The following is an 11,621-nucleotide window of genomic DNA, read 5'->3' as shown; positions in this document are numbered from 1 at the left end:
ATGTATGAATGGGATCTGTAGAATCAAGCCTTAAATCAGGTTACTAAGGGTACGTCTATACCCAGCCGCTAGTTCGGCGGCTGGCAATCGAACTTCTGGGTTTGACTTATAGCGTCTTGTCTGGACGCGATAAGTTGAACCCGGAAGTTCTCGCCGTCGACTGCGGTACTCCAGCTCGGCGAGAGGAGTACCGCGGAGTCGACGGGGGAGCCTGCCTGCCGCGTGTGGACCGAGGTAAGATCGAACTAAGGTACTTCGAACTTCAGCTACGTTATTCACATAGCTGAAGTTGCGTACCTTAGTTCGATTTGGGGGGTTAGTGTAGACCAAGCCTCATTAATATCAGTGGGAATTATGTAGGTAAATCCCATGCACAGAAACAACACATTGGTCTGTAGTTTCTTGCAATATTAATCAAGAATTTAAAAACTCAATAGCTGCAAAGAATGGCCCTTTCCTTATTTTGTTAAAATATTTTGTTTCTTTTTTTCTTGCATGTTATTAATACCTGCTCCCAACAATGAACCAAATTCAGACCTGGGTGTAAAAAGGTTTGTATTCTGAAGCTAGTCGTTTGTCCCGTTTTTGAAGTAGAGTAAAACTACATGAACTGTGTGGGTTGCCTCAAATGGATAGCAATACAAAAACAAGTGGTCAGAAAGCAGCATTCTGCTTCAAATTATAATTATACAATGATAATTTATAAACTGATAAGAGGCTGAAGGAAAAAAAAAACAAAAAACAAAAAGCCTCCCAACAGTTTTAAAAGTAAATTTGGCTTTTTATTCTCAAACTACTGGAGACTCCAGTCCTCTCACTTACTTGGCAGGTTTTAACTGACAAGCATGATTTTCCTATACTTTTCCCCCCGTCAAAATATCATGGGAAGGATATTATGCATTCCCAACCTGTCAGCTTTGGCTGCATTACAGAGTGCTCAATTATGCTATAATCGAATAGCTGCCCAATGTAGGCCACATAATGACTTCCTGATTATCTGCCTTTAAATGATGAATGAAATGAATATGTAACATTCTGCTCAAGTATAGCATAGTTAGCATGCCAAACCAAAACTGATTTTGTGCTCTTCTGCCTGAAAAACATACATTTTATTGTAATTCAGTTCAACAGTTCTGTTGCTTGTTTTCCCTTCATTAAGATAAACACTGAATGAGTTGTCTAGGAGAACATTAGTCTTCATTTTTGCTTTCAAACAGATGCTAAAGGTGTTAAACATTGGTTGCATTGTTCTGGTTCCTCTCTTTACGTTGTCTTCTTGATAAAAAGCAAGGTCAGATTTATATGAACAGTTCCTATTGGGAATATTCCAGTACAGATTGGCACAGCAGCAAGTCTATTCTGAGTAATGTACTGCAAAGACAAAAACATTAAGGTCTGAATAAATTATTTATTGGCGATGGTGTTAGATTTTTTCATCTCCTGTCTATGATATTACTACCATGCAACCAATATGCCATTAGAAAATCAGACTTACTGTAACTTCCACCTCTGTGTAGTGTACATAATACCTGCCCAAGTCAGGTAACTTCCTCAGCTTCATGTAATCAGTTTTCTAAAGCAAAGTGTGTCGATTTTTCCAAAGTCTCTGCCCAAGTGACTTTCCATGATGGGCTCTTTTGAAAGAGTTCTGAATTAATTTTAAAGTTGATTACATGTGCCAAGCTGATGTGTCAGAACTTGCCATGTGATCAACATACTTAAAATAAGTCATCACCAAAGGGTATGATTAACATATGACACATAATTACCTGAGTCTTTTGGCTTGCAATATATTAAGAATGTTACTTCATATCTACATGCCCCTGAAGCAGTCTATGCACTAGTTTATTCCTTACATAATAAACTAGTGCATAGAATCGTAGCACTGGAAGGGACCTCAAGAGGTCCTCTAGTCCAGTCCCTTGCACTGAAGGCAGGACTAAGTATTATCTAGACCATCCCTGACAGGTGTTTGTCTAACCTGCTCTTAAAAATCGCCAATAACGGAGATTCCACAATCTCCCTTGGCAGTTTATTACAGTGCTTAACCACTCTGACAGTTGGGAAGTTTTTCCTAATGTCCAACCTAAACTGCTCTTCTTCAATTCAAGCCCGTTGCTTCTTGTCCTATCCTCAGAGGTTAAAGAGAACAGTTTTTCTCCCCCCTCCTTGTAACAACCTTTTAAGTATTTGAAAACTGTTACATCCCCTCGCAGGCTTCTCTTCTCCAGACTAAGCAAATCCAATTTTTTCAATCTTCCCTCATAGGTCACGTTTTCTAGACCTTTAATCATTTTTGTTGCTCTTCTCAGGACTTTCTCCCATTTGTTCACATCTTTCCCGACATGGGGTGTCCAGAACTGTACACGATATTCCACCTGAGGCCTAATCAGCATGAAATAGAGCAGAAGAATTACATCTTGTGTCTTGCTTACAACACTCCTAGTAATACATTGCAGAATGTTTGCTTTTTTGGCAACAGAGTTACACTGTTGACTTATATTTAGCTTGTGATCCACTAACATACAGTACTCTTTCCTAAACTGTCATTTCCCATTTTGTGTGAGTACAACTGATTGTTCCTTCCTAAGTAGAGTACTTTGCATTTATCTTCATTGAATTTTATTCTATTTACTTCAGACCATTTTTCCAGTTTGTCCAGATCATTTTGAATTTTTATCCTATCCTCCAAAGCACTTGCAACCCCTCCCAGCTTGATATCATCCACGAATTTTATAAGTGTACGCTCTATGCCATTATCTAAATTATTGATGAAGATTTTGAACAGAACTAGACCCAGAACTGATCTCTGTAGAATCCCACTTGATATGCACTTCCAGCTTGACTGTGAACCACTGATAACTACTCTCTGCGAATGGTTTTGCAACCAGTTATGCACCCACCTTGTAGTAGCTCCATCTAGGTTGTATTTCTAGGTTGCATATGCGAATTAGACAGCCTGTTTAGTCATGTCAGAATTTAAAAAGGTAACAGCTATGGTAAGGTTGCAACTCATCAGTTTTGCTGCTGCTTTGTGTATCAACTGAACAGCTAAAGTACCAGCAATCTTCTTGTATGGAGCTGAAAGTTCTCCTCTCCTTCAATTATGGGCCTGTCTGCTGAATTTGCCAATTCATGCAAATGATGATAATGGTTTTTATGTTGTGACACACCTAGCAATACAAATGATAAGGAATTATAGCAGAGTTGAAAAAGGATGATAGTGTTTTGTTTCTGGGTGGATAGGGATTAGATTGAGGTTTTTTTTTTAAAGTAAGAAGTAATGGAAATATTTTGGTACTAAAAGTAAAAACTCATCTGAGTCTCATATGTCCAGCTCACCAACTCCCAAACCCACATATCCATTTGTTTAAGAATAATAACCCATATCTCCAAAGGAAGAGCAAATAACATTACAGTAACTCCTCACTTAACGTTGTAGTTATGTTCCTGAAAAATGCGACTTTAAGCAAAATGATGTTAAGTGAATCCAATTTCCCCATAAGAATTAATGTAAATGAGGTGGTTAGGTTCCAGGGAATTTTTTTTCACCAGACAAAAGACTATACTATATAGTCTTTTGTATATATACTATATATATATATATACACACACACACACAGTATAAGTTTTAAACAAACAATTTAATACTGGGAGCTGCTGCACAGGAAACTTAGGGGAGCAGGGAGCTGATAGGGGGAGCCGATAGGGGGCTGCCGATCCACCCTGGTTCCAAGCTCCCACCAGCTAGCTGCAACGGGCTGCTCTTCCTGCAAGCAGTGGACAAAGCAAGTGGCTGCCAAACGACGTTAGAAGGGAGTATTGCACAACTTCAAACAAGCATGTTCCCTAATTGATCAGCAATGTAACAACGAAACAACGTTAACCGGGACGACTTTAAGTGAGGAGTTACTGTACTCTATCAACAATTCAGTAAGCTCGCACAAGCTTAGGCCCAGCCTCGCTACTGGTGAAGTCAATGGAAAAGTAGGATCAGTCCCAAAGTATTCACAATTATATGATGATTAATGAACTATAATAGTTTCAAGGAGCTCCATCTGCTTTACATATATAGATCCCTTTCTCCTATAGCTAAGACTATGCTAGAACAGCGTGCAGTGGTGTGCACTAAAGGTTACCCTAGTGTGGTTTAACATAGCACTGTTTCAAACAGCACTACATCAAAGCACATCAGCAGGGTCTACGTAGAACAGTTAATGCATGACACATTACTGCACTTTAGAAATCCCCCCCGCCCCTTTCCATAAAGCACATTATACTGCTGAGTAGACAAGTCCTTATTAATCATTCACTGAACCTCTTACAACAGAGGAAAAAAGAATGATCTCCCTATGACATGGAGGATGATCTGAACAACAGAATATGGCAAATTTAGAGAAGAGGAAAGAGAAAGCTAGTTAGGGTCTGTTCCATTGCTCTCTCTTTCATATATGCTCCCCTTTTAGCCATAAGGGTTCCCAAAGCAAGAGACACTATAAAATTAACTTTCATAACTATGTGGACTATGCAGGTTGGGAGGGAAGAGGCATAACTAAAGCTCCCTCCCCTCTTCTTTCAGGAGTTGTGGTAAACGGGACCCCTAAATAAAAAAGCAAACAAGCAGGTGACAGGAAAATCTTTGCTGTGAAAGTTCCGTAAGAGCCTCTTTCTCCAGTACCTTCCAAGGAGAAAACATCTAGTTAAGCCACCAGGTGTGTGCCTTACTCATTTCATCTCTTGCAGAAAATCATGTATTGCCTGGACACTGACAGCTCCCACCGTAGTCTGTGCTACATAGGTAGCCTGTCTATGCTTCCAGTTCCCTATCAATAAAATTGGGACAATAATATGTATCCATTTGGATAAAGGGCTTTGAGAAGACCAGCTATGATAGCAAATATTGTTTTGGTTACAACCCTACTGTCATGGTACTTGGCTAGGCTGCCCCTTCAGGGACCCCTCTCCAGTCCCCCAGCCTTTAAAGTGACAGGCCCATGTCTCCACTTCTTTTTGAGGTGGGACCCCATGATCCAACCACTTTCTGACTGGGCTCTGAGTTACAGCCCCCTTGTTGACAACCTGAGAATCCCCAAACAGGCTTGGTATCAAGAGTTTCCTTTCAGGATGATGTGGACGGTAACAGTAATGCAGAATCAGCTTCTTCAAAACAAAGTGTGATTTATTTGCTAAATGCTACACAGCACTCAGGGAAATGGATTTAAAACAACAAATATCTCTGCCCATACTGTCTTACCTGTGCTTGCCATTTCCCCAAAGGCCCTAGGTATACATGATTTAGACTTGGTGCTTTCCCCCTCCCCTGTTCCCGTTCCCCTCCTCCCATGCCAATTTTCTTGGTGGCCAAGTTACAGCCAGCTTCCAGCAGACCTTAACTCTCAGTCAGTCTGTGTCAACCTGCAGCAGACAACTTCCCCCATCCCTTTCTGCAGGGCGGATCTTTTAACCAATCAGTGTCATTTGATGTCCATATTTTCAGCCTTGGGAAAACAACTACAGTAACCCCTCACTGAAAGTCGTCCTGGTTAACGTTGTTACGTTGCTGATCAATTAGAGAACATGCTCGTTTAAAGTTGTGCAATGCTCCCTTATAACGTTGTTTGGCAGCCACCTGCTTTGTCCACTGCTTGCAGGAAGAGCAGCCTGTTGCAGCTAGCTGGTGGGGGCTTGGAACCAGGGTGGACCAGCAGCCCCCCATCAGCTCCCTGCTCCCCTAAGTTCCCTGTGCAGCAGCCACCCAGCAGGCTATCAATTGCCAGCAGTTCAGCTGTCCCTCCCCCCAGTGCCCTGTGCTGCTCCTGCCCCCTGCCTTGGAGCTGTACCCAGGAGCCTCCCGCTTGCTGTGCGGGGGGTGGGGGGAGGAGAAGAGGGAAGCTAATGTCAGGGTGTCCACCCTGCTTCTGCCCCCCGCTTACCCCGTCTCCATAAAGAGCAGGGTGGGGACACGACAGGGCTCAGGACTGAAGAGCTTGCTGGGCACAGCTACTGTCTCAACTTCCTGATCAACTTAAAAAGGCAATGTACTTAGAGTGGTGTCAGCGTACTTAAAGGGGCAATACACGTCTCTCTCTCTCTCACACACACAGGGTGTGTGTCTCTGTCTCTGTCTGCCATAATGTCTCCCCTCCCTCCATTCGTGCTGCCTTGTAGAGTGTGAGGCTACATTAACAACAATGTGATAACTCTTGAGGGCTCAGCCGAATGCTAGTTCATCATTTAGCAGTAAGGCATTCCCTGGGAAATATGCCACCCTCTTCCACCCTCTAACTTCACCACCTCAACCAAGCTTCACAATCATCATTGCTGTGTACAGTATTAAATTGTTTGTTTAAAACTTATACTGTGTGTATATATATATATATATATAGTATAGTTTCTTGTCTGGTGAAAAAAAATTCCCTGGAACCTAACCCCCCTATTTACACTCATTCTTATGGGGAAATTGGATTTGCTTAACATCATTTCTCTTAAAGTCGCATTTTTCAGGAATATAACTACAACGTTAAACGAGGAGTTATTGTATGTAACCATGTTTGGGGCTGAGTTGCCACCGCTTCACAGCTATTAATGTGGCTATCATGTTTGAGTGTGTGGTGGGATGTTCCTTCTGGATTGCTCTTTCTGCTTGGTTTCCCTTTTTCTCTAACTGCATCATAAACAAACACACAGAAGCATGCACAATATTCATAAAAATAATTCTGAATGCATTCCATAACATAACTCCTTCTACCCTAAGAGATGTTCCAAACATACACTTTTTGACATATGCCCTCTCTGATAACCTTATCATATGGTCTCCAAGTTCACCAAATCATTCTATTCTTGCTTTTGAGGTTTGTTAAGAAAAGAACAAATAAACTCCCTCACCCATTACACCAGATAAATCTCTTTCACCTCCACTCATACACATTATTTAGCTGTTAGGGATCCCTAAATAATTAATCTGTGCTTGATTAAAAGCAGTTGGATATTTTCTTAGGTTTCTTAGAGTTTCGGATCACCAATAGGCCCAATTTTTGAAAGTTTGTATGCAACACCCGGTGTGCTCACCCAAAATTAGGATTGTGTGAACACAATTGTGTGTGCACCAAATACACTCAACACACTCACTGGGCATTTTGCAATTTAAATGCACAATGTAAGTACACACAGATACACACACACACTTGAAAATCTGGCCGTAATGCTTTTATTGGGTGTTAGGCATTTAGCAGATACCATGTCTTTGGAAGTGTCTGGCTACACATCCCCTCAGCCAGGCTCGGCTCCTGAATTAGATCTTTGGGTGCAAAATAGGTATCTTAGAAACAAAATTTCCATTGAATTTTAATGAGACTTGTGCCCATAACTCACTTAGGCACTTTTGAAAATGTCACCCGACATCAATTATAATCTTGTAAATAGTTCTTAAATAGAATTAAAATATTTATCCCATCACCAAAGCTAAAAAATGAAATAGACAGGCAGAAATCTTTTTAACAGCTTTCTTCCTCTATGACTTAATTTTAAAGAAATCCATCTATATTCTTGTTTTGGGTGACAGGATCCCAGTTGTCTCTAACTGTTCTAGATAAACATTCTCAATCTTCCTAAATGAGTAAAATTTTGAAAATCTTTCAGTCTGGTGCAAGAGGCATTTTAAAAGAATTTCAAACTGTTCAAGTATTTATTGGCTTCTATGAACCTGAGTTCATTTCCAGCTTTACCATTAATTTTAGATTTTGTACTGGACAGTAACTGGTGTCATTGCTATTTATGTGTGAATGCCACATTCTGTACTCTGCTCTGTAGCTTTGAATGACAGTTTTGTAAATGGAGCATTTATGGAAATCAGTGGACTCTTTTCCTTTTACGCTGAATGCTTTGTTGTTCCATTTTTAGTTATTAATTAAATTACTGGGCTTCCAAAGGCAGTTTTTATTATGAGCACATCAGAAGCAGAGTTTCCTTTTCTTTCCTTTAACTTCCTCACCCCTCCCCATCTTTTTTTAAGATGTGTTCTGAAGAAATAAGGTCATCATATTGAAATTATTTTTTTGTTTGTTTGTTTGTTTTATTACATAAAAACTACATGTTGAACTGACTAGCCAGTTTGACTGCGTAGCTGGCTCGTGCTGGACCTTTCTGAAGTAACATGGCTCTGACTGGCAGGCAAAATTCCTGAGGTAGCCTTGAGGCACAGTATATTCTGAGTGACACCCTCTTCCCAGAACCTATAGGATTTACCAGATTTCTAGTCAGCTTTCCTCTGCAGCCCCTCCCCATGCAAAGAGTTACTAGTCTGTAGATGAAGCCTATAGAGACTAAAAAGGGGAGGGAAAATGAAGAGGAATGAGGGAATAGAAGCGAATTGTCCCCTCATTCTTAGTACAAGCTTAGTATATGTGTAAGTTTCTGTAGTTCCTTTGCCTAATTTGGTATTGAAAAGTGTTTTAATGTCTGAGGGTGGTCTAAAAGTTAGAAACTAAAGCCCCCATCCCACAAACACTTATGCATGAGACTAAATTTATTTACAGAAGAAAAGCACATGTATAAGGATTTGTAGAATCAAGGTTTAAAGGCTACATTTTCAGAGCACATTAGGTTCACTAGTCTCATTAAATCTAATTTTTATATATTATATAAAATATATAGCCTCCGTCCTCCCCTCCACCCTCACCCCGCAGTGATCTGCTCTCTGCTGCTGGCTGCTCTCAGCAGACGCACCCGGGCTGCCAGGGAAGGGTTGTGTGTCCCTCACGTATTTCTTTGCTCCCCCATTTTTCTGTGGGGGAGCCAAGAAATCTGCAGAAGGTATGAATTCTGTGCCCCCATGGGGTGCAGAATTCCCCCAGGGGAGTTAATTTATATATGAATGTGATCATTCCAGCTTCACTGAAATTTACCTGTGAATCTACCTCCTTGTGCTAAGTAAAAGCCCAAACCTGAAAAGTTGAAGTCAAAGGCAGATTAGCCATTGGCTTCAATGGGAGCAGAGATGGGCCCTAAATGATTATCATCTGCCTGTGCAAATATTCAGTTTTCATTGTTTTTCTATTGAAATGCAAAACTGTTTTTGCATTCCCATATAATTATTCTTTTACTTTGTTATAAATGAATGGCAGGCTGTCAGATTTGCTTCTCTTCTCCCAACCCCACATACCATTGACATTTCGCGTTGGAGATGAGGGGCAGTGTAGACAAAATGTAATCATTTTCAGTGTCAGAAAAATAAGAGTGAATGTTAGATAATCCCAAATGCAGATTGGCTGATACTGTATAACCGATATGGTAACTATTGGTAAACACTAATACTGACGTTAGGCTTTGCTTTAAGTGAGGCTTAATGCAGTGATCTCTGCAGAAGTCACACAAGTTCTCCTACTATGTGTATAAGTCAGCATTGCATGGTATGTAATAAAACACAGCCATGCAGCTTGGAGTCTGTTATTTGTGTTGAAGGCTGTCACATATCATTAAGTGGGATATCCTTTAGCGTGAATATGGTACCGTTCCTTCTGATGGTTATTTGAGAAATATGTATCCATAACACTACAAAGAGAAAGTGAAAACAAAAGAAAAAGTTTAATTTTAAATTTTATTTTACATACCACTACTTAGGAACAAGCTGACTAAAAGAACAGATGCTACTTTTATTACATACGTGGGACAGTCCATGCAGAAAAGCAGGCTGTTTGGAATAGCTCATAGTTGTTTCCATACTGAATTACTTCCATTAATTTTCAAACCTCAGTCACCTATCATCGGTCAATCAGTGTTTAAAACAAGCCAATCTGCTCATTTCTTGTGAGACTTTCATTTTGACTCTGAGGAGACAAAATAAGTGAGAGAAGCAATGGAGCTTGGTTATGTGTATTGAAGATTTTTCTGGATAAGTCAAAGTAAACCCGCTAAAGCTAAATGTAAATGCTGTCTTGCAGACATTTCTTGAGGGAATGGGATGTTATGTCTGGCTACTCTATAATACATCTGCTTAGAGAAAGCAAGTTAACACTAAGCATCTGGAAGCATGTGATAGAATCATGGAAAGTGGTAATAGAGAGCACTGTGAAGTCAGAATTTCATTCCAACTACAAACCGCAAGAAGAAAGGTTTCTTGAAGAAGCCATTTAGGATGGATTCCCTGAAGAGAATGATGGATAAGTAGTCAGTTTCTGCCATGGAAGATTTGGACTTTGGACAGCTAATAAAACTGTTAGAACCTCAGTAACAACTTCCCCACCCAGATTTTTATCCATATACTGTGATTGTAGACATACGTCATTGAGTTTGCCTATAGATAATGTTAACATTCAAAACAGCGGCTATTCAGTCTCAGTAGACATGAGGGCCCAGAACACAATGGCCATTACCTAGTCTTTTCTCATTCTCACAGGCCTCTGGATCACTGAATATTACAAAAGAAGATGTATGATTTTTGGTTTGCAAGGCTTTTGACAATAGACACACAGGTATAAGTTCCTTCTCCAAGCATGCTTAATAAATGACATGCTGCTTCAGATAGTATGCGCATGGTACTCTGATAATTCTGCAAACATGATAAAAGCTTTATTGACTGTAAAGTGAAATACTAATTATCACTTATATCACACTTTTAATCTTCAAAGCATTTACCAACATTAACTAATTAGTCTTCACAATATCCCTCTGAGGTAAATACCAGGACTTGAGAGTGATGGGGGACTTCAGCTATGCAGACTTTTGTTGGGAAGACAATACAGCAAGGCACAGATTATCCAACAAGATCTTGGAATGCATTGGAGACAACTTTTTATTACAGAAGGTAGAAAAAGCAAGTAGGGGAGAGGTTATTCTAGACTTGATTCTGACAAACAGGGAGGAAGTAGTTGAAAATTTGAAGGAGGAAGGCAGTTTGGGTGCAAGTTATTATGAAATGACAGAGGTCATGATTCTAAGGAATGTTAGGAGGGAAAACAGCAAAATAAAAACAATGGATTTCAAGAAGGCAGACTTTAGCAAACTCAAAGAATCGATAGGTAAGATCCCATGGGAAGCAAGTCTAAGGGAAAAAAATGTTCAGGAGAGTTGGCAATTTTTTAAAGAAACATTATTGGGGCACAAGAGCAAACTATCCCAATGCATAGGAAATATAGGCTTAACCAGGAGATCTTCAATAACCTGAAACTCAAGAAAGAGTCATGCAAAAATTGGAAACTAGCTCAAATTACAAAGGATGAATATAAAAAAAAAAACAACCAAGAATGTAGTGACCAAATTGGAAAGATCAAGGCAAAAAAAAAAAAAAAAAGAGAGAGAGATTAAACTAGTTAGAGACATAAAGGTAACAAGTAAACATTTACAAATACCTGAGAAGCAAGAGGAAGACTGGGTAGGGCCATTACTCAATGAGGAGGGAAAGACAATAACAGAAAAAGCAGAAATGGCCGAAGTGTTGAATGCCTTTTTTGGTTGTTTTCACCAAAAATTTGCAGTGATTGAATGACTAACATAATAAACATCGGTGTAAATGGAATAGGATCTGAGGCTAAAGTAGAAAAAGAACAAGTTAAGAATTACTTAAACAAGTGATATGTTTTCAAGTCAGCAGGGCCTGATTAAATATATCTCACAATACTTAAGGA

This window comes from Chrysemys picta, chromosome 8 (genome assembly GCF_011386835.1).
Source record: "Chrysemys picta bellii isolate R12L10 chromosome 8, ASM1138683v2, whole genome shotgun sequence".
NCBI lineage: Eukaryota > Metazoa > Chordata > Testudines > Emydidae > Chrysemys > Chrysemys picta.
Note: the sequence above shows the minus strand (reverse complement) of the source record.